Source organism: Antechinus flavipes, chromosome 1 (assembly GCF_016432865.1).
Source record: "Antechinus flavipes isolate AdamAnt ecotype Samford, QLD, Australia chromosome 1, AdamAnt_v2, whole genome shotgun sequence".
In the NCBI taxonomy this organism is placed as follows: Eukaryota; Metazoa; Chordata; class Mammalia; order Dasyuromorphia; family Dasyuridae; genus Antechinus; species Antechinus flavipes.
Genome location: NC_067398.1, coordinates 58,422,955 through 58,444,966, shown reverse-complemented (window position 1 = coordinate 58,444,966; position 22,012 = coordinate 58,422,955). Strand labels below are relative to the sequence as shown.

Below are 22,012 nucleotides of genomic sequence, written 5' to 3'. Positions count from 1 at the left end.
TGTTAGATTTGGAAGGGACCATAGAAGTAATCTAGTACAGCACTGCTGTTTTTCAAGAAAAACTTATGGACTTAAAAAAATTTTACATTATCTTCATTTTTAATATCTTCTTCATTTCCCTACCAACAAGTATTTCTCCTAATAAAATATAAGAGGAAAAAAGTGGTTTAGGAAAATTAGCTAGCATACTCATTGATTGTGAAGCATATATGATATTTCATTTCCATAGAACTTTGCACATGCAGAGAAGAGAAGTAAGTAATTTACTTCTCTATTCTCCAGGGCCAAACTTGACATTATCATTGAACAGTATTGGTATCATTGAACAATTTATTTTTTTAGTTTTTTCCATCCACATTGTCATAGTTATTGTAGGAATTATGTTTCTGGCATTGCTGACTTCTCTCTGCCTCAGTTCATATAAATTTTCTCACATTTCTCCAAAGTCATCATATTTGTATAATGCAGAAATCATCTATTTCATTGATATAAAACCACAACTTTGATAGCTTTTTTCTGTTTCCAGTTGTTCACTTGTTTCCAGTTCTTTGTTACTATAAAAAGAGCTACAATAAATATTCTGGTGCATATAGAACCTTTCTTTCTCTCTTTGACCTCTTGGAGGTTATATGCCAAGCCAAAGCTGTGGGGGAAAGGAACATTTTAGCAAATTTTTTTAGCATGATTCCAGAGAATATTTAGACCAGTTTATACTTTTACCGACACCAGATCAGAAGGGGGAGTTGACTTGAGAGAACGGATGGTAGGACCAGATTTTTGGTCCTACACATTGCTTGCCTGAAACAGAGAGTGATTAGTAAGTTAATGTTCGGAGTGTTAATGCGTCCCTGCTCGGGAGAAAGCCATGTGAACCTTAGCAATGTTAACCGATCCAGCTCTGTTGCTAGGCTGGACCCTTTGGGAACAGGGGGCCCTTGAAGAGGAGGAGATAGGTAAATTGCTCTTGCATGTGTCTTGGACTATGGAGAAGGCAGACGTTAGCTCATGGTCATCAGAGCCCTGAAATTGTCCCCCACTAAACCTCTTCCCAGGGGAACCCTCCAACCTCAGCTGGTCCCAGGCTTTGCTCTCTCTTCCTTGTCACTGCTCACCCCCCAGAAATGCGATCAGGTGGCCTCCCTGGGACACCATTAGCAGGAAACACTGGGGTTTCAGCAAATCGGGTTAGGAGCTCCGGTTTCCCCCGGTGGGATTCGGTGACTCAGGCGCAGGAATGCGGCCGGAGGAGCTGGGGCTGGAGGTGAGGAGGAAGCAGCAGCTTTGTGGAGCAGGAGGCGTGTGCAGGGACCCGAGCCCCCGTGTGCATTGCTCAGTGCCCAAGCATCCCGCCTTTCCTACCTGAGTCAGAGTCCCCCCCACTCGAAACCCCAAATCCCTACTTCCTCCCCAGGGGACTGAAGGACGGCAGTGGGGGTTCCACAGAGACAGGCTCCTGCAGCTCCATGCCATGATGAACACTTTTCACCCATCAAAAGCTGGAGGAGCTCAGGGTGTGTGTACATGTGTGTGCATCTTTGTGCCTAAAACTGTATATTTTTATATATGGGCATATATGTGTATTTTGTGCAAATTTACCTGTGCATTTACATTGTGTGTGTATGTGAGGTGGGGGATGGGGAGAAGATGGGGACAGCTGGAGGCTAGTGGGTCAAACAGGGCTCGGACCCTTTGCTTTTTCTCATTTCCTTTTGGACCTTGGTCACCCGCTTGTGGAATGTTTCCAGGATCTGAGTCATTCCCCGGCCTCCTTCCATGTGGCGCAGACTGAATTAAAAGGTCAAAAGTGAGATGGACTCGTGGAGGCCGATGAGCGTGGTCTCAAACTTCGATTCGCTGGCCGTTCATACGTGGCCCCGCCGCTCCTTATGAACTAGTGCCCGGGGTGACACGTTTGCCTGTTTTTAGAGGGTTTTTGAAACAAAGGAGTGGAAAGATTGGCCAGCGGGCCGGGAGCTGGAGGGGATCTGGGGGCTCAGAGTCTAAACCTTCATTTTACAGATAAAGAAACTGAGGCAACAGGGCTAAGTGATTTACCCAGAGTCATGCAGCCAGTAAGTGTCTGTGGCTTTGTCTCTGTTTGCCTCTGAGGGAGATTCCATTCCAAATCTTGTGAAACAAGAGACCTGAATATTGCCACTCTAAGGTGGAAGAGGGAATCATGAAATTTTTTCTCCTCCCCTCCCATGCTCATTTCTTTCCCTCCTCCTCCTGCTCTCTTCCCCCTCATTCCATTCCCTTCCATCCTCTTCTTATCTTTCTCTCCTCCCCCATCCCCAGGTCTCCAGCCCAAACTATATCAAATACATCAAAGAGTCAGTTTCCCTCCAACCTTTGACTTTTGACCTGGAATGAGGCCTTTCTGCCCAGTTAGTTTGGGCCTCAGTGCTGTATCATGGTTAAGAAAAGAGATTTACAGGGAAATCCATACCCCAGTGAAACCCTAGGACTCTTTTTCCTTCTCATTCCCCCAGAAGGCAAAGGGTTAATGAACAGCCCTCGTTGCAGGCTCCTGTTTCCCCATCCCCCTTCATGCTCTGGGCTTCCTTGCCTTCATTATTCCATGACTCATCTATCTTCCTACCCGTTACCCCATTGTCTCATCACCCATCACTACCCATCTCCCTCTATCCATCTCCTATCTCTCCATTACTCTACCTCCCCACCTCCATTATCCTCTTCCCATCACTCCATCTCCACTTATCTCCTATCGCCCCATCTCTACTCATCCCATCTGACGTCTCTCCATCTCCTTTTTTCCATCTCCCTTCTCCCCATTAACCAACCTTTCTATTTCTCTTATCCCTGTCCCATCACCCCATCTACCCTATCTCTTATCATCCCACCTCACCATCTCCCATTACCCTATTTCTTCTTATCTATCTCCCCTCCTACAAGAACCCCGTCTCCTCACTATTTCCATCACCCATCAATTTTCTCACTCTTCAACCTCCACCATCTCTCCACTTGGCCCCTATCTTATCATTTTTCTTATGAAACCAGGACTTTTAGTAGCATTTAGTATAAAATGAATATGATTATCTATGGGTAGGAATATAATTATATTATTATAGAACAGGTGAGAAGATAGATGAGTCATGGTAAAATGAAGGAAAGGAATATTCATTTTATAATGAATTTTATAGTATATTCTTAAAAGAAGGAAACTTCCTTTGTTATTACTCCTTCACTCTTGTCACTTTCTCCTCTTCCTTTCCCCTTTCCTCTAGGCTGCTCATGATAGCCTCCTGGTTTTATTTAAGATCGAAATTTGCCTTCTAACTTTACTTAGGGAAGTTATTTCTTTCCTCCTTTTCTTACTGTCTTTCTTCACTTCCTCAAGACTGAAATTTGTCCTTCCTTTTCTATAGAAGTGGAAGAGCGCTCTGGATCAGGGAGTAGCATGACTGGTTGGTTATCAAAGCTTAAACTCAATGTTATTTCGGGCTCCCCACTAACCTTTGTGTTGCTTAGCTTCTTAGGATCCAGGGAGTCCATGGAATTAGGTGAAGGTGGAAGAGTCACAACACTTCATCTTAGCTATAGACTCAGTGGTAACAAACATTAAAGATTAGAAATCACTTAGTCCAACAGATCCATTTTGCCTTGGAAGAAACTGAGATCCAGATAGATTAAAGAATTTTGCCCAGAGTTACCCAGATAATTAATGAGAAGGCTGGGCCTAGAACAAAGCCATCCTGACTTGGGTCAAGTGTTCATGACCATATTACATTCCCTGCTTTTAAAGTCTTTAAAGCTTGGTACACAGTAGGTTCTTATTTGACTAACTGGAAACACAGGCCAGTTTTGAGTGGAAAAAATGAGAAGGGAGGAGGACACGAGGTCAAAGCAAATTGATCAGCTGTGTCACATTGGACAAGGGACTTCCTCTTTCTATTCAGTTTCTTCCTCTATAACACGAAGGAGTGAGATTAAAGCAGTGTTTTCTATATTAAAGTGGTTGACAAATGCTTTTTTGTCTTAATTAACTAATTTATTTTTTGGAAAAATCAAATTTTATTTTCCAAATACATATAAAGATAGCTTTCAACACTCATTTTTGTAAAACTTTGTGATGTAAATTTTTCTCTCTCTCCCCCTGATATCCCCCCTCTCCAAGCAGTAGCAATCTGATATAAGTTAAACATGTGCAAGCCTTTTAAACATATTTCTATATTTTGACAATCTGGAAATGTGTCAGTGAAACCCCTAAACCCTGTTTGGAAGTATGTCTCAAATAGATATTTTTAGAATACTCTTAGAATAAAATGTACAGGAAAACAAAGGGACATTAAGTCTATCTTCATATTGGAAAAATTAAGGTGGCTATGTATTTGACACTTACATAGTTTCCTATTTAATATTTTAAAGGAAAGTATTACTAGTTTCCATATCTTGTAATTGTCTTTATTGTTCTGAGCCACCTCAGTACATGGTATAAGGAACAAAGGGGTAGAAGATGCTCTATAAGTCTTGGGAGTTTGTGGGGCTGAGGCTAGCTGGGAGAAGTCAGCCTCTGGGGACAATGGTAAGAGCCAAAGATCAGCCCCATCTCTTCCTCCTACAGATCTAGATCCAGGAGGGTCTCAAGAGGTCAGTAGGATTTGGGGAAGTTCTCTAGGACTGATTTAGGGACAGAAAGGGAATCTGGGCAGATGGGGGGGTACCCTGAGAGCGATCCTCATCCTGGCACCTTATTCTAAGTGATCCTGTCCCCATTCCCGGGTTTAGCTCCACCTCCCAGCCCAGCTCCCCAGGGTCAGAGTCCATACTGGCTTGTCCGGTCCTCAGGGAGCTATATGCTTAACTAGGCGTGCCCTCTGACCCTCCCCCCCATAACCCTCTCTGGGACCCACACTGAGATGAGATCGGGGATGTCCCTGGAGGATCTTGGGAAAACGCTGGTCTGGTTCTCTCCCTTCTGGAGTTTGTTGGGGGGAGAGATGGGAGGGGAAGCTCCTAACGAGGTGAGGTTACTAGGTCACCTCATCAGGGAAAGGGATGGCTGGGATTGGAGGGACGCTGGAGGTTGATCACTTCTATGAAGCTAGAGCCTCTGAAGCAGGGAGCCTGAACTCTTTTATTTTCCTGCCAGCTGTAGCCCACTCCTCTCTTCCCTTCCCCCATCTGTCTCATTGTCCATCCTTGGGATCTGCCTCATTTACTGGGAGTTTGGGCAAGGTCCTGAATATCTTTGATCCTCAGCTTCTTCGTCTGTAGCACAGGTAGGGTAATCCCTGCCCTGTTTTCCTCACAAGATAGACAGGGCAGAGACTGGATAAAATAATATTTATGAAAGGGTTATGGGAATGACAAAAGGCCGCCCAGGTTTGAGACAATTATTCATGCCTAAGAGGGATTCATTTACAGGCAGATTCAGGAATGCAGATGATAACAAATACCAAAACAGAATTAGCCGGGATTTGGGAGAGGGGAAAATTATAGCATCTGTGAGTTTAGAAGGGACCACGGGGATCTTCAAGGGCACCTCCCTTGCTTTATGGATCCGTAAATGGAGAATTAGAGAAGGGAAGTGGGTTCAGAGTCATACAGTAAATAGCAGAGTTCCACCTTTGAGATCTTCTCATTCCCAAGCTAGTGCCCTTGTGAGTACACTCAGCTGTCCAGGAGGAAGATTAAGGCTTGCTTGGGATCCCATTGGATTTGTGTTTTTCTGACTTCTCAGGAGGGCATTTTTGCATCTCAAATTCAGTAGTTGTCCCTATTAGAGAACATTGCCTTTTATCCAGGTGGTGAGTCTGGCGTGTGTGTATGTGTGTGTTTGGAGAGTCTTGGGTTCAGATGTTTAGGGTGGTCCAGATGTGCAATGTACCCCAAGTGTGCAAATGACCCAGAGGGACGGTGTCTCCATGTGCTCCAGGAATCACTCTGAAGGTCTCTTCACAGCTTCCAGAGGAGGATATGCATTTAGGGGGATTGAGCAGGGGTCATTACTCAAAGGGTTCAGTATGTAATGAATGATTTGGGGCAAGTGGGAAAAAATCAAGATTGGATAGCATCATCTGGGAAATCCATGGGAGGGTCACAGAAGGACCATATTGGGGGAGAGTTATAAGGAGAGTCATGGGAATTTCAGAGAAGTCAAATTGGGGGGCCCAGGGATATACTATCACAAAGGGAGAGAATGGCTCCCAACTTCCCTCTGAATCCCCTGAAAATGTTGGGGGAAAGGAGGGCCCCTTTCTCTGGATGACTTAAGAAGGATGCTCCCTCAGCCTAACCTCCAGGTGTGAAACCAGTCATGTCTCCACCTACTTCCAGCTGTGGCTTGACACCTCAGCAGACACCAGGACCCTTCACCCTGGCCAGGCCCAGGAGCAGACTCCAGGATCCTTTGAAGGCCCCATGGGGCAGAGAAAGAGGTTGTCTTCTAGGCTGATGGGAAGGAAGAGATGGTGTTGTGGGGGTGGGGAGATCAGGAAAAAATCCAGCTTCCTCTTGGGGGAGAAGGAAAGGTGGCAGAGGGAAGGGAGGGAGCTTTCATCCCTTTTCTCCTTTTCCCCTCTCAAAATTATGTTACCTGATCCAGAGACTCTAGAAAGAAACAAGAGGCCCCCAGTCCCTGGGGAGAGGGGAAAGGTGAGAGATAGTAGGGAACAGCAAAGTTGGAGGTAATAGAGTTGAGAAGAATGGAGGGGGACTTTAGGACTCTTCCCCCCTCTCAAAATTATGTTACTCGATCCAGAGACTCTAGAAAGAAACAAGAGGTCCCTAGTTCCTGGGGAGAGGGAAAAGGTGAGAGACAGTAGGGAACAGCAGAGTTGGAGGTAATAGAGTTGAGGAGAGTAGGACTGGAGGATAAGAGCACATGGAATCAGTTACAATAAGGTCTGGAGATAATGAGGTTGGGGACATTAGCAGACAAGAAAGCAATGGGGTTAGAGTTTGAACTTGAGGGAGTCAAGGCTTAGTAGGCCTTGATGAGGATGAGGAAACAGTGGGCTTGGGGACAGTAGCCTTGGGAGGGGGATAAGAGAATACAGCAGCCAGGGGATTATAGAATTGGAGGCCAGTGGAATGGGGGGCAGTGAGATTGGGGGAATCTAATTTTGACTTAGAATGCTAAATGTGACCCCGGAAGTTCTGCTTTGTTCCCCACCCCAGGCCATCATTTCATCTCAGATGGTCTCATTGCTCCATGCCTCAGGGGACTGTCTAATCCCTGATGTTGAGACTGGACCAACTTTCTTACTTTCTTACTGAAGCCATTGCTTGCAGAACCAGTGAGGCTCCTGTCTTAGTCTGGGTCTAGAGTCTTAGCTGCCAAAAGGCAGATGAACTCAAATCCTCACCCTGACTTTGGGCACTGTATTCACTGGTACTGAAGGCTCTATGGAATGAGATGATCCTCTAAAATTATCTCTATCCCATGGAGCCAATCTCCCCGCCCCCAACTCTTTCCCAATGTAGTTCTATGCCCTTTTTTTTTCAGCCCTCCATCTCTCAAATCCATTGTTTCAGAATTCCTGATCTTAAGTGGACACAGGAAGGGTAAAAACAGTCCCCTGCAGTCCTTTACTTTCCAAATCTTTACCAGAGTATTCTGGACTTTCCACCCATCCACCCATCCATCCATCCATCCATCTACCCATCCATCTATCCATCCATCCATCAGTACCATAATTCAGTTAAGGAGACAAGGGTTTGGAGGGGGAGAAGTCACTGAAACTGTCCATCTGGCATCCAAAGTCCAAGGGAGCTGGGACCTTGGTGGGGGTGGGGAGTGGAGAGGGCCAAAGCAGGACACCCTTCCCGGGCCTTTCCCTCCCCCAGATCCCAGGATAAAGGTGGGAGAGGTTGGGGCTCTGCTTGTTTCTCATTAAGAAGAAGCTTCACTTTATCTGGGCAGGATGTGCTGTTCAGATGAGGGAATTAGCAGAACTGCAGCTCGTATCATCTAATTAGGGCCGCTGTTGATAAGCAGATAGGATCACAGATGATTAGGATCCTTTTAAAAAGCCACTCCATTAATTACAGAGACAGAGAGGGGCCTCCTGGCTGATTCGAATACAAATATGGACACTAATCTCACCTCCATCAGCCCTGGGCTGCCCAGGACTCTGGAGAGGGGTTTTAGGGACAAGGCAGTCCCATTGATTTTTGTCCTAGCCAAGTAAAGAGGGAGGTGCTACAGGGAAAGGAAGGGGGGTTGTGGAAAGTCAGGGAGGGAAGGGAGAAGGGAGGAAGGGAGAAAGGAGGAGGAAGGAGAGAGAGGGGAGGGGGAAGGAAAGGAGGGAAAAGTAGAGATAGAAAGAGAGACAGACACAAACAGAGACAGAGAAAAAGACAGAGTCAGAGAGAGATAGAATAGGGGAGCCAGGAGGGGAAGAGGGTAATAGAGGAGAGAAGGTAGAAATGCAGAGAAATAAGAGGACAGAAGAGGTGGAGGATATGAAGACGAAGCAGGAAACAAGGTGATACAGGAGAGAAGGTAAAGAAGGAAGGAGGGAAGGAGGTGAGAGCAGAAAAAAGGGGGAAAGAAGAGAATGGGGGAAGATGGAGGAGAAGAGCAAGGGAAAGGGGATAGGAGGGAGGGAGATGAGAGTAGAAAAAAAGGAGAGATAGGGTGAAATATAGGAGAAGAAGAGGAAAGAGGGGGATAGGAGGAAGGGAGGTGAGAGTAGAAAAAAAGGAAGGAGGAGAAGATGGAGGAAGATGGAGAAGAGGAAGGGGAAGGAGGGAAGGGGAGAGAGAGAATCCATACCAGAATTAGGGAAGAGTGGATGAGTTGAAGGGAGAGGATAGGAAAGGAGAGAGAGAGGGGAGTCTGGGAGGGCGGGGCTGAAGCTGCTTCCAGTGTGGGAGGCTGTAAGTCACTAAGGGTTTATCTTAATGACTCGGCTGATAACCACTGCTCCGGTCAGCGGCACTTTCTCTTCAAAGAATGCTGGGGCTGGTTTTTATTGTTGGTACTTGAGATCTGAGATACAGAACATTGCTCATTTCCAAGCCTGGGTTTTCAGGACTGGGGCTGGACAGTTGAGGAAAGGAGGAATGGGCCAGCTCCCTCCTGATCTCTCCCTTTTTCTTGGACCCCCCTCTTTGCTTGTCCCCTTTGGATCTTTTCACCTACCATTGGCTATTCTCCTAGGGACAAGGGCCTGATTCCGTGGCTCTGTTTCCCTCCCTCCTCCTTGGGCAGGTCCAGGGTAATGGAAAGAGTACTGTACTGGCCTTAAAGTGGGAGAAATTCCACCTTTTTCAATTCCAGACTGAATTTTATGGACCTCAGGCCTCTGCCTTGTATCCTGTGCTCAGCTGACAGAACTCTCCCTGCTCCATAGAGTAGATGACTATTTCTCCCAAAACAATTTTGTTGATTAATCAGTCAGTAAGCACTTATTAATTCTAGGCATTGGGGATTTGAAGAAATAGCAAGAAAGATCCTGCCCTCAAGGAGCTTATACTTTATTGGGAGTAGATATGTAGAGAAATGGATATTTGCAATGCATGCAAAATACATACAGGGTAGAAGGAAGGTAGCCCCTTCGAGAGGGAGGCTCTAGCAGCTGTGGAGGGGCCAGCTAGAAAAAGCCCCCCAGATGGGGAGCTGGGGGTGGGGAGCTAGAAAGGTCTCCTTGAGAAGTAGTGGAGTATTGGAGCTGAGTCTCGAAGCTTCCCATCATTCCAGAGATTCTGCGAGGGAAGACAAACACTTTCCAAGCGTGGGAGACAGCCAATAAAGGGAAGGGATGGAAGGGTCAGCAGTGTGAGAAGTGGCAAACAGGAGAGTATTCCTGGACCACAGGACACATGGAGGATGGTAAGGCAGAAAGGGACCAGGTGATAAAGAGCTTTAAATTCTAAAAAGAAAAGTCTATATAGAATTCTAAAGGAAGTTTATTGAATTGGGAGAGATCATGGTCAGAATCATCTTTCAGGAAACTCACTTTGGCAGCTAGGTGGAGGACGAATAGGAGTGGGACATTTTGCCACAGTCAGGAGAGAGATGCAACAAGAGTTTGGTCTAGAGCAGTAGATTTGTCGGCCAAGAGAAGGGGTCGTAGATGGCAGTTACTTCAGACTTACGGAATCTTAGGGCAGTGACCCAGCAAAAGGCACCAGAAGCAGGAGAACAATAGCCACGTATTGCCTTTGGTGATGTTGGGCCAGTCCCTTCTCTGGGACTCAGTTTCTCCATCTGTAAAAAGTGAGGGAGTTGGCATTCTGCAGAGCAATTTGGAATGATGCCCAAAGGGCTATCAAACTGTGCATACTTTTTGACCCAGCAGTATCATGGCTATGTCTGTGTCTCAAAGGGATCATAAAAAAGGAAAAAGGACCCACATGTGCAAAAATGTTGGTGGCAGTTTCTTTTTATGACAAAGAATTAGAAATTGAGAGAGTGTCCATCAGTGGGAGAATGTCTAAATAAACTATATTTTTGCAAAGGAATATCATTGTGCTGTAAGAAATGACAAGCAGGACAGTTTTAATATAGCCTGGAAAGACTTATATGAACCGATGCATAATGAAGTGAACAGAACCAGAGAATGCTGTATACAGTAAAAGCAATATCATTCTCTTTTTTAAAAATTACTATAGCTTTTTATTTACAAGATATATGCAGGGGTAATTTTTCAACATTGACAGTTGCAAATCCTTTTGTTCCAATTTTCCCCTCCTTTCCTCCACCTCCTCCCCCAGATGGCAGGTTGACCAATATATGTTAAATATGTTAAAGTATAAGTTAAATACAATATATGTATACATGTCCAAACGGTTATTTTGCTGTATAAAAAGAATTGGACTTTGAAATAATGTATAATTAACCTGTGAAGGAAATAAAAAATGCAGACAGACAAAAATATAGGGATTGGAAATTTTATGTAGTGGTTCATAGTCTTCTTCCAGAGTTCTTTAAGTGATATCATTCAATGGAGAACTGAATGGCAGTTATTTTCAGCAACATTATGATCCAAGATTGTCCCAAAGGATTCATGATAAAATATACTATCTGCCTTCAAAGAAAGAGCTCATGGTACTGCCATTTTTTCTCTTTCATTCTTCTCTCCTTCTCTTTCTTTCCTTCTTCCCTCCTTCTTCCCTTCCTTCTCTTCCTTCTCTTCCTTCTTTTCTTCCTTCCTTCCTTCTTTCTTTCCTTCCTTCCTTTTTTCCTTCCTTCCTTCTTTTTTCCTTCTCTTCCTTCCTTCTTTCTTTCCTTCCTTCTTTCTTTCCTTCCTTCCTTCTTTCCTTCCTTCCTTCCTTCCTTCCTTCCTTCCTTCCTTCTTTCCTCTCTCCTTCCTTTTCTCCCTCCCTCCTTTCCTCCCTTCTTTCCTCCCTTCCCTTCCTCTCTCTCTTCCTCTCTTTCTTTCTTTTGCTCTTTCTTTCTTTCTTTCTTCTTTTCTTTTTGAAAGTGTTTTATATGATTGCACATGTAGATTTCTTTATCATCTCAAGAGTGTAGGGAGGGGAGGAATTGAAGGCATAGAATTTGAAACAAAACTTCTTTTAAAAAAAAGCCACAAACATTAAAAATTATTTTTGCATGTAATTGGGGAAATAAAAATATTATTTTAAAAAATGAGGTAGTTTGACTAGACGACCTCAAAAGTCCATGTTTGGTTGAATAGTCTTTGATTACCATTACAGTAGAATGTGCTGTCAATGTGCTGTTTGATATAAATTTCACCTCCTATGAGTAGTCATCTAGCCCTTGTTTGAGCTGACAGGGATGAGGAGCTTATTACCTATGTACTTATAACCTACCAGTTATTAGAAATTCCTTTCTTTATTGGACTCAGATCTACCATTCTTTAACTTTTCTGCCTTGCCCTTAGGTCTCTTTTCTGGAGTCACTCAGAATGAGTCTGCTTCCTCTTCATCATAACAACCTTTCATAAATCAGAAGATAGCTATCAATTGTAAGTATTCTCTTCTTTAGGATAACATTCTTTACTCCTTTAGTAATTCTTGTGGTTTAGAGTTTCCTCACCACCCTAACTTTTCTGCTGAACATTATTTTGTTTTGTTAATGTCACTCTTGAAGAATGGTACCTGGAACTGAGCCACAAAACTCCATATATACACCATGGGCTCATACATTTAGGGATGGAAGGAACTTTACTGACCATCTAGTCCAAGTTCAGGAATTTACATTTATTCCTATTAAATCTACCTTAGATTTAAACTATTGTTCCAGCCTGTTAATAGCTTTTCTTTTTTGGAGCTTGGCTCTATCATCAGGAGGTATAATTATCACTTTCAACTTTGTGTGGTTCTCTAAGTTGATAGCCTGCCTTCATCACTGGTAAAAATGTTGGATGTTCTAGCATCAGAGACAAAGGTATGTGTATACCCTACTATTCAAAGATGTTTATCATCATTCTTTGGATATAGTTATCTCAGCCTGTAGGTGGAAATCAATTTAATTTCCAGCCCCAAATTCTACATCTTGTCTATAAAACTATCATAGGAGAATTTGTTTGGTTGCCACCAATTAGTATCTGTAACATTCTCCTGAACTACTAGTCTAATAACCCTGTCAAAATGGGAAGTGAGGTTCATCTGTCATGATTCTTTTGTAGTAACATCCCTCTCCCCCAAAGCTTTCACCAGATCACATCTGAGAATTATAGATTTAGAAGAGGATGGGAACCTTGAGACCTTTTAGTACAGTATCTTCATTTTATAGATGAGGAAACTGAAGTCCATGAGAGGTCAAATTACAAACCCAAAGTCATACAGATAATGTCAGAGGAAGACCCTCAGATCTCAAAATGAATGCTCTTTCCATGATATAGCTCTGTCTAAACCCCAGCTTTATTTTCTAAGTATTCACAAATCATTTCCTTAAAAAAAATCATGATAGATAGCCAGGAATCAACATCAAGCTTTACTGGTCTATTGAAATTTTGGAATTTATCTTTCTTTTCTCTAAAAAATCAAAGTGTTCAGTTCCAATGGTCTTGTGATATAGAGAGTCATCTGCAAGTAAAGAGAGGACTGTGGAGACTGAGTGTGGATCACAACATAGTATTTTCACTTTTTTTGCTATTGTTTGCTTCCATTTTGTTTTCTTTCTCATTTTTTTCCTTTTTGATCTGATTTTTTTCTTATGCAGGATGATATTTGTAGAAATACGTACAGAAGAATTACACATTTTTAACATATATTGTATTACTTGCTGTTTAGGGGAGAGAGGGTAGGGGAAGGGAGGAGAAAACATTTTGGAATACAAAGTTTTGTAAGGCTGACTTTTGAAACTTTTCTGTGCATATTTTTGAAAATAAAAAAATTAAAAATCAAGGTATTGACTCTGAATTCCAGTGAGTATCATTCTTGAGAAATTTTTTTAATCTTTTATTTTTTTCTGACAAATCTAATAAGAGCTTCTTAGGGTTTGCAAAGCACTTTATATGCATCATCTCAAAACAGCTCCGTGAGGGGTGCTATTATTAGCTCCATTTTATAGATGAGGAACCTGGTAGATACAGATTTAGTGACTTTATCAGAGCCATGAAGACAGTAAGTAGTTGAGGAGAGATTTGAATTCAAGTCTTTCTGAGCCCATCTAACACTCTCTCTACTGTGTAGTCTAATTGAGGACTCTTACTGGGAAAAAAAAAAAGTACAGAACAGCAGAAAATAATATTTTAGAATCAAAATGCATAACCTAGTCAGGACTGTTCACCTTTGAAAGAGTGGGAGACACTTCTCATGAGCCTCATTTTTCCTGTGTGTAAATAATGGAAGGGGAAGGAGAAAACTCAGGGTTCCAATCTGGGTGACTGTTAGACTCACTTTGCCATTCATTGCCAGATAGACAAATCAGGAGGATAGATATGTTTGAGGAAGGGTGGGCTAGGATGATGAACTTTGGGATTAGTTGAGTTTGAGGTGCCTCAGTAAGTTATGTTTGAGGATGAGAGGGGAAGAGAGGAAATAAGCATATGTAGAGTACCTATTATGTGCTAAGCATTGTACTAAGTACTTTTATAAATTTTTCATAACAACTCTGGGAGGTTAAGTGCTATTGTTTTGATTCCAGTTTTACAGTTGAGGAAACTGAGACAAAATGGAAGTTAAGTGCTTCGTTCAAAGTCATACAGCTAGTACGAGTCTGAGGCTAGCCAAAGTGGGTGGTATTTTCTTTACTTTTTCATAATACCTCTTTGCATTCTTATTTATTTCTGTGTGTAAGGGTGGGAGTTTCTTTATTAATCAGTAGTCACATCCTACTTAAAACAACTACTTTATTCAAGTGAGAATATCTCTATTGATCAAAAAACCTAAAGTTTTGAACTAGGTACAAAAAGTCTAATCAATATGGAAAGATAGAAAGTTATTAGATAAAATTAAGTGACTATGCAGGAAATGTATTGAGAATGGCTAATGAGAGATTTAGTCATGTTTTATGGATTTTGTATAAAATTGCAAACCAGATAGAAACCTAAGTATTTGAATAAGGTCAACTCAGTGGTGGAAGCTATTCTAGCCAATCCCTTGAAAAGGAATTGCTTAGGCGAGTAGAAGAGTCTTTGTCTCATCCCTGTCTTGTTCAGAGAAAGATTTTGGGGTCTTCAAAAGTTCCAAAGTCCTTGGGCTTTTTCCTAGCATGTCCCCACTGTAGCAGTCAGTGTCTGAGAATAAAATTTGCCTCAGGAGAAAAGGACAAATTCAAGATGCTGAAGAAAAACTGCTTTAGGAATCTACCAGGAGCCTAGCAGAAAACTAACCACACCCAAGATGAATATCACAAATACTCCACAAATGGATAAAGGGACTTCCAGCCACCTGGAACTGTGGCTTACATGAGGTCTCTAAATGTAAGTTCATTTCTTCCTGAACTCTAACTGTACTTGTGGAGCGTGATCCTATATTTCTTAGGGGTGGAAGAGGGAGGATATGTTTTGAGCCAACTTTTCTTACTCTATCACCCTAGTAAACATCTATTTCTAAAAGCTAATTGAGTCTGGCTGGCTAATTTATGTCAATGGATGATTATCCATTTATGTCAATGGATAATCATCAAGGGAAGTAAAATGTTGGGGTGCATGAGCAGTAGTGATTAGGGGAAAAAAAAACCTAATTCCTCAGGGTTAGTCTTTAGAACCCTAAGATGAGAAGTAGCCAGCCAGCCTCTGGGAACCCAGCCTGTCATTGAGAGTGGGGATTTGGGAGATTATGCCTCAGAGCCCATGGTACATATGTATCTGATAAATTCAAAACTTGTGGGTGGCCTAAATTCTTGTTCTTTAGTTAATGTTGGCTTGGATAGAGATTTGAGAAGAGGTCTTTGACCCTCAAAAAAGATTCAGTTCAAGTTGAGATATAAGAAGGATCTCATTTGGATTCCCATGACCAGGGGATTGTGGAGTCATTATATAACCACAACCCATAATGTATACCCCTTGACCTAGCATTGATAAGCCCTTGAGGCAAACTCAAATCTAGAAATGATAAGGTAGGTGGGGGCTGGGGAATTTCTCTGAGCCTTGGGACTACTGAACTGGAGAGCCTTCATTTAGCTTTGTTCCTGGTGTTGGGGCTTTCCGCTGTGAATTTAAATTAAGGAAGTTGGGGGGTTCTCCTGGAGCTCATTTTTAATAATAATAGCTTTTTTTTATTTTCAAAATACTTGCAAGGATAGTTTCCAACATTTACTCTTGCAAAACCTTGTTTTTCACATTTTCCTCCCTCCTTTCACCTACCTCCTCTCCTCTAGACAGCAAGTAATCCAATATATGTTAAACATGTGCAGTTCTTTTATACAAATTTTCACATTTATCGTGCTGCACAAGAAAAATCCGATCAAAAAAGAAAAAAATAAGAAAAAAAAAAGCAGGCAAACAACAAAAAAAGAGTGAGAATATTATATTGTGATCCACACTCAGTTCCCACAGTCCTCTCTCTGGGATGCATTTCTCCATCACAAGTCTATTGGAATTGGCCTGAATCACCTCATTGTTGAAAAGAGCCAAGTCCATCAGAATTGATCATTGTACAATCTTGTTGTTGCTGCATATAATGTTCTTTTCACTTAGAATGAGTTCCTTTAAGTCTCTCCAGACCTCTCTGATATCATCCTGTCGATCATTTCTTATAGAACAATAATATTTCATAACATTTATATACCATAACTTATTTAGCCATTCCCCACCTGATGGGCATCCACTCAGTTTCCTGAAGTTCATTTTTGCACAGAATCTACTTGCTTTCCTCTCCACAATGATTATTCTCCCTTCCATTCAGTGTTCCCTGACCCCCTTTATACATTCACAGTCCAAAATTGAAATTTCTGAATCACTGTAATCTCTTGTCCTTTCATCTTTCCTTGTGCTTCAATGCTACTAAATCTATTCTCCGCCTTTACTGTAATATCTAGTAACTTCACTTTTTACCGTTTTCTCAGTTCATTATCTCTGTTTTGGTTTCACTTTATTCCCTTTGAAATGATGCTATTCATCATAACCAGTTCAGTTTGACTCCTTCTCTTGTCCTCTTGCTGCTCTCACTTTTATCAAACTCCAACCTTGAATTATCATCTCTCTCCATTTTTTCAATTCCCACTCATGAGCTGCTATAGGAAGTTCCATAACCATGCTAACTGGTCTATTACTAGATAATCTCCGATGAACCTTTGCTATTGACTGGCAATTCTTTAACTGTTCTCTGACTCATTATCTTGCTATCTTTTCCAGACCTTCTCCTCTCTCTGGGTCACCCACACTGATCTTTCCCTCTTTTTCAACAGAGGACCTTATCTCATTCTACTTTGAAAAAATTCAGGCCATCTTCAGCCATTCCCTTTTCTCCCCTCTACTGTGACTCAATCTTTCTCCATTCTTTCCTCCTTTATTTCAGTCTTGGAGGAAGAGATAGTCCTTATCCTTGCCAAGGCTACTCCCTCTATCTGTGTCTTTGATCTCATCCCCTTTTTCCTCTTCTTTTGAGATTTCTCTTTCAATTATTCTCTCCTTCCTTTTAGATCTTCAGGCTATCTACTAACTCTTTCTCTATAAGCATGTCCCAATCTTCCCATCCTTAAACAATCTGCACAGTCCTGCCATCCTCTTAAATCTCTTTTCCTTTCACTACCAAATTCCGAGAGCTTGCTGCTTCTATTTTCTCACCTTTTTAATTCAATTTTATTTTCAGTTCTGAATTTTCTCTCTCCTGACTCCCCTTTCCCTCTCTAAGAAGAAAAATAAAGTCTTTGTTACAAATGTATACTGTTAAGCAAAACATGTTCTTGCATTAGACTAAAAAATTATGTCTCAATCTGTACTTAGAGTCCATCACCTCTCTAGCTGGAGGCTGATAGCATGTTTTATCATAGGTCCTCTGCAATTGTGGTTGGCTATTGCTCCCACTCACTTTTCAAGCCTTTACAATTTGGTTTTGGACCCTGTCATTCATCTGGAGCTTGTTTCTCCAAGATTACTAATGTTTTCCAAATGGTATGTTCTTTTTCAATTGTTATTCTTGTTTGTTGTATGGCTGCTGATACCATTGATCATTCCCTCTTCCTAAAAATCATCTCCTCCTTGTTTACATCCTACCTGTACGATCATTCTTTCTTAGTCACCTTTGCTGGATCATTTTCCATGACAAATCATTTTTGCATTGGTATACTCTAAAGTTTTCCTGAGCATTCTTTTTTTTTTTTCTTTTCCTCCTCTGTCTTGGTAATTTAACTAGTTCCGATTGATTCAATTATTATCTCTATGCAGATAATTCTTCAGCCTATATATCCAGCTTCTATTTGTCTTCTGAGCTGTAATTCCATATCAGCAAGGCCTTAAGATGTCCTGTAGCCATTTTAAATCTAATGCCCAATTCATTCTCTTTCCTTCAGACTCACCTCTTTTCCTAAATTCACTGTTTCTGTGTAAATCACACTTGCAGTCACTCAGGGAGCTTCATTCTCCCTTACCCACATTTTCCTTATCCAGTCTGCTGCAAAGTCTTAGCAATTTTACCTCCACAGTATCTCTCATACCACTCCCTTTGTTCATTCGCATGGCCACTCCAGTGGTTTAGATATCATTACCTCTCTCCCCTGAATCATTATAATTGCTTCCCATTGAGTCTTCTAATCTTTATGGCCTCCCCCTTTCCCATTCACTCTCCACACAACTGCCAAACTGAAGTACTTGCCTATCTCTCTCAAGAAACTTCAGTTGTTTCCTCTTGCTTCTAGGGCAAAACACAAATTCTCCTGACATTAAAGACTTTTACAATTCAACTATAGTCTACTTTTCTAAACTTGCCTATTTGCTGCCTTTCTGTTTCCTACCTCCATATTTTTTCCCAACAGGCTGGCCCCCGTGCCTGAAATGCCCTTTCTCATTTCTGCCTCTTGGAATCTCTATCGTAGCCTACATGTTACCACTCTTGAGGAGGTCAATCCTGATTCAATATATGTATTGTACTTATTTCATATTTTTCATATTGTTTTCCCAGTAGAGTTTAAACTCTTTGAAAGCAGGGGTTCTGGCTTTGTGTTTGTATCCTGATACCTAATAGTATTTTAATAAATATTTGTTGAATTGAATTAGAAAAGGGTCCATCCTAGGACATATCTAATGGGTGGTTGATCATTCATTCATCCTTTGCTTCTAAATCTTAAGTGAAGGAGGATTTATCTGCTCTTTAGACACAGGCCATTATATTTTAGATAGCTATAATCCTTGGGGAATTTTTCTTTCCAGGGTGGTTTGCAAACAGTAGGCACTTAGTAGGCCTTCAAGTCCAAAATTGCTTCTTTGTAACCTCTCTCTGCTATTCCTAGTTCTGCCTTCTGGGGCTAATCATGGCTAGTGTAATCTCATTTCCACATGAAAGCCCTTCAAATATTTGGAAGTAGCTATCCCTCTTCTTCTCTAGGCTCTACACCCCTGATTCCTTCTGGTGGTTCTCCTTTAACTCAAGAACCTTCACTATCCCCTGGACATTTTCCAACTTAATAATGTTCATCCTGAAATACGATATGCAGAACCAATCACAATACCCCAGGTTTGTTCTGACCAGTGCAGAGGACCATGGAACCATCACCTTTTGATTCATGGACTGCTATTTGTGGTCCACAACATGACATTGACTTTCCTGATGTATACATTATAATGTTAACTCACAGTGATTGGCTCACACCATATATGACCGATTGCCTGGTTTTTAGAACATGGACTTAGGTGGGCTGCACTCTGGGTCCTTCTGTTCTATTGACTCTTCCTCTGTGTATATTGGGAGCAACATCAGGTGGAATAATTTGCCACAATTTGAATTTTGCCTCTCAAAGTTCTTCACTGCCCCCTGCTGACTTTGGTTGATACCATCCATTGTTGATCAGTCTTCATCCCATTAACCCTTCAGATGCTGGGCATCTAGGTCACAACAATAATCATCACCCTTATCCTCATCCTGATCTTCTTGGTCATCCTCATTACTGTCTTCATCAACCAAGTGTTCCATATCATTTCCTCATTGATACTTTGTTCATTCTAATAATCTTTGTCTTCATTCATTGTCGTGACTATCAAGATGATTGGTATCAATATTATCTGTAAAATTATCTTAACTACAGTCATCATTATTAATATTATCATTACCACGTTACCACACAACTCTCTCTTTATCGTCGTTGCTACCCCCACTGCTACAACCAACAACCATCGTCACAATAATTGCTAAACATCACCATTTTGCTCACTATCTCATGACCAACAACCGTAACTGTCGCTGATAACCATCTTCACTACCAATAGCCATCACCATCATTGCTAATCACTGAAATAATTACCAGACATATTCCCCATCCTCATTATTACTATCAAACATTGTCATCATCTAATATGACCATCACCATTTGCCATCACCACCAACATGATAACTTCATCAAAATATCACCATCAAAACTCTATCCAGAAGTACAGCATTTGTCTCTCTGTCTCTGAGAGTTCTCACAAGGACCTCTTGGAGAGTAACAATAAAATTATCACTCGCCCAAAACATTTTACAAAGTCCTTGATCTATTCTTCATCTCCATCATCAAGTCATACTGTTCCACCATCCCTGAAGTCACCTATTCTCCTGTCTCGTTTCTTTGCTGTAGGAAGCGTGTTGGACATATATAGTGGACACATGGACATATTCCTTCATTAAGTACCTCTTGTGTGCATGGAATTGTGCTAGATTCTGGAAGAGATGGGTATATTAAGAGAAGGCAGGAATGGTTGGGAGAGATGAGTATATTAGAAGGGGAGGGATGGTGTATGTAATATTTGTGGTTATTTGTATTGGCATTAAGAGCTTTGGGTTTATTTTTGTACAATGTGACAAATATAGAAATATATTTAAAAGAATTGCACTTATATAACCTATATCAGAGTGCTTGATGTCTTGGGGAAAGGGCAGGTAAGTCAGAGAGGGATAAAAATTTGGAATACAAAATCTCACAAAAATGGATGTTGACAACTGTCTTTACATGTATTTGGAAAAATAATAGTTTAGAGGATAAAAATAGAGTTTGAGGTTTACCAGAAAAGACCATGTAGTACGGTGAAAATAGCACTAAATTCAGGATCAGAAGATCTGTATTCAAATCCTTGCTTCATTACTTACCATCAGGAAGTCATCAAGTGAATCACTTAAGTCTCTTTGGAATTTGAGATTCGTTATCTGTAAAATGAGGGATTTAGATTAGATAATCACCATCTACAAATCCTATGATTTTATGATCCTATTTACTTCCTCTGGAGTTTTGAGGCAACTTGGATAATGCTATCAGAAGAAAAGTATTGCTGATCCAAATAGCTTCCCAAAGATTTATGTCTATTGAGAGCAGGAGTTAAATACAAATGTCTAGGGATTTTAGATAACCTTTCTATCTTAAGTGTGATTATTAATTACTGCTTACTTCTTTACTAGAATGATTCTTTTAAGCCACCTTGACTCAAACCTTTTGAGTTGTATTTGGTTCCAATTTCTGTTCATTTTGACAAATCAAGCTCTTAAAGACTGTTTTATCTACCTACTAGTAACTTCCCTTTAGTCTTCACTGTCTCTTAGAGAACATTTAAATCTAGAGTTCTGCCTCTTAATTAGGAAAACTGGATTTGCGGGAGCACTTCCTTTTAAATTAGAAAATCTGATTTTAAATCCTATCTCTGATGTTTGTTACCAGTGAGACCTAGGGCAAGACATTTAAGCTCCTAATTTAGCCTTAGGATCCTCATCTATAAAACGGAAGGACTGAGCTAAAGGGCCCCTGAGGTTCCTTTCAGACACAAATCTAAAATCCTCTAGGATCTACTTATTAGCTGTGTAACCAAGGGTCAAGGTACTTCTCAGAGCCTCAGATTTTTTATCTGTAAAATGGGGATGATAATTCTTATACTACCTACTTTGTCAAACCCGAGGTATCTGGGGTATTGTGAAGAAAGCCCTTTGCTATAAGTGCACGTTTTGATGGAAGGTGTTGAGTGCCTTCTTAGCCCTCTGAGTTATTACTTCCATTACAAAACCATGAAACCCTATGCTTGTATTTTCCTCAGGCAGATGGAAGTAATTTTCTCAGTCACTTTACATATGTTTCTTTCCTTTTGGTCTCAATGACGAGAACAAGGGTCGAGGAACTTGTAAGGCTTTTTTGGTAACTATATTTTAGTATAATTGCTTTTTGTTGTAATCCTATATATTTTATTTTATGCATTTTAAAATGTTGTGCTGAGAAGTGGCTCCTAAATTTCACCAGATTACACAAGGGGGCCAGAACACAGACACAAGAATCACTGGACTAGAGACATAAGGACTATAGAATTGAGAGAGACTAAAGCAATAATATCATCAGACTCCCTCGCTTTACCACATGAAGAAACTGAAGCTTAGATCAGGCAAATAAGTGAACCATCCAAAGTCACACATTGTGTTCAGGGAAAAGACTTTCTTCCCATGTATAGTGACTATTTGCAACATATCTCTTTGTGAACTATACTTCTTAGAATCTTATGTTAGAGTAGGAAGGGACCCA

The 22,012-nt window shown here is 41.3% G+C and overlaps 1 long non-coding RNA gene across 1 annotated transcript; it reads right to left on the bottom strand.

The window, feature by feature from the left end:
• Nucleotides 1-9,861: 9,861 nt before the first annotated feature.
• Nucleotides 9,862-20,663, bottom strand: LOC127548737 (uncharacterized). The gene is made up of 2 exons (XR_007950465.1): nucleotides 20,605-20,663; nucleotides 9,862-10,180 (listed from the first exon to the last, which is right to left on the bottom strand). It is a non-coding gene; the product is annotated as an uncharacterized LOC127548737 (long non-coding RNA).
• Between the last annotated feature and the right edge of the window lie 1,349 nt (nucleotides 20,664-22,012).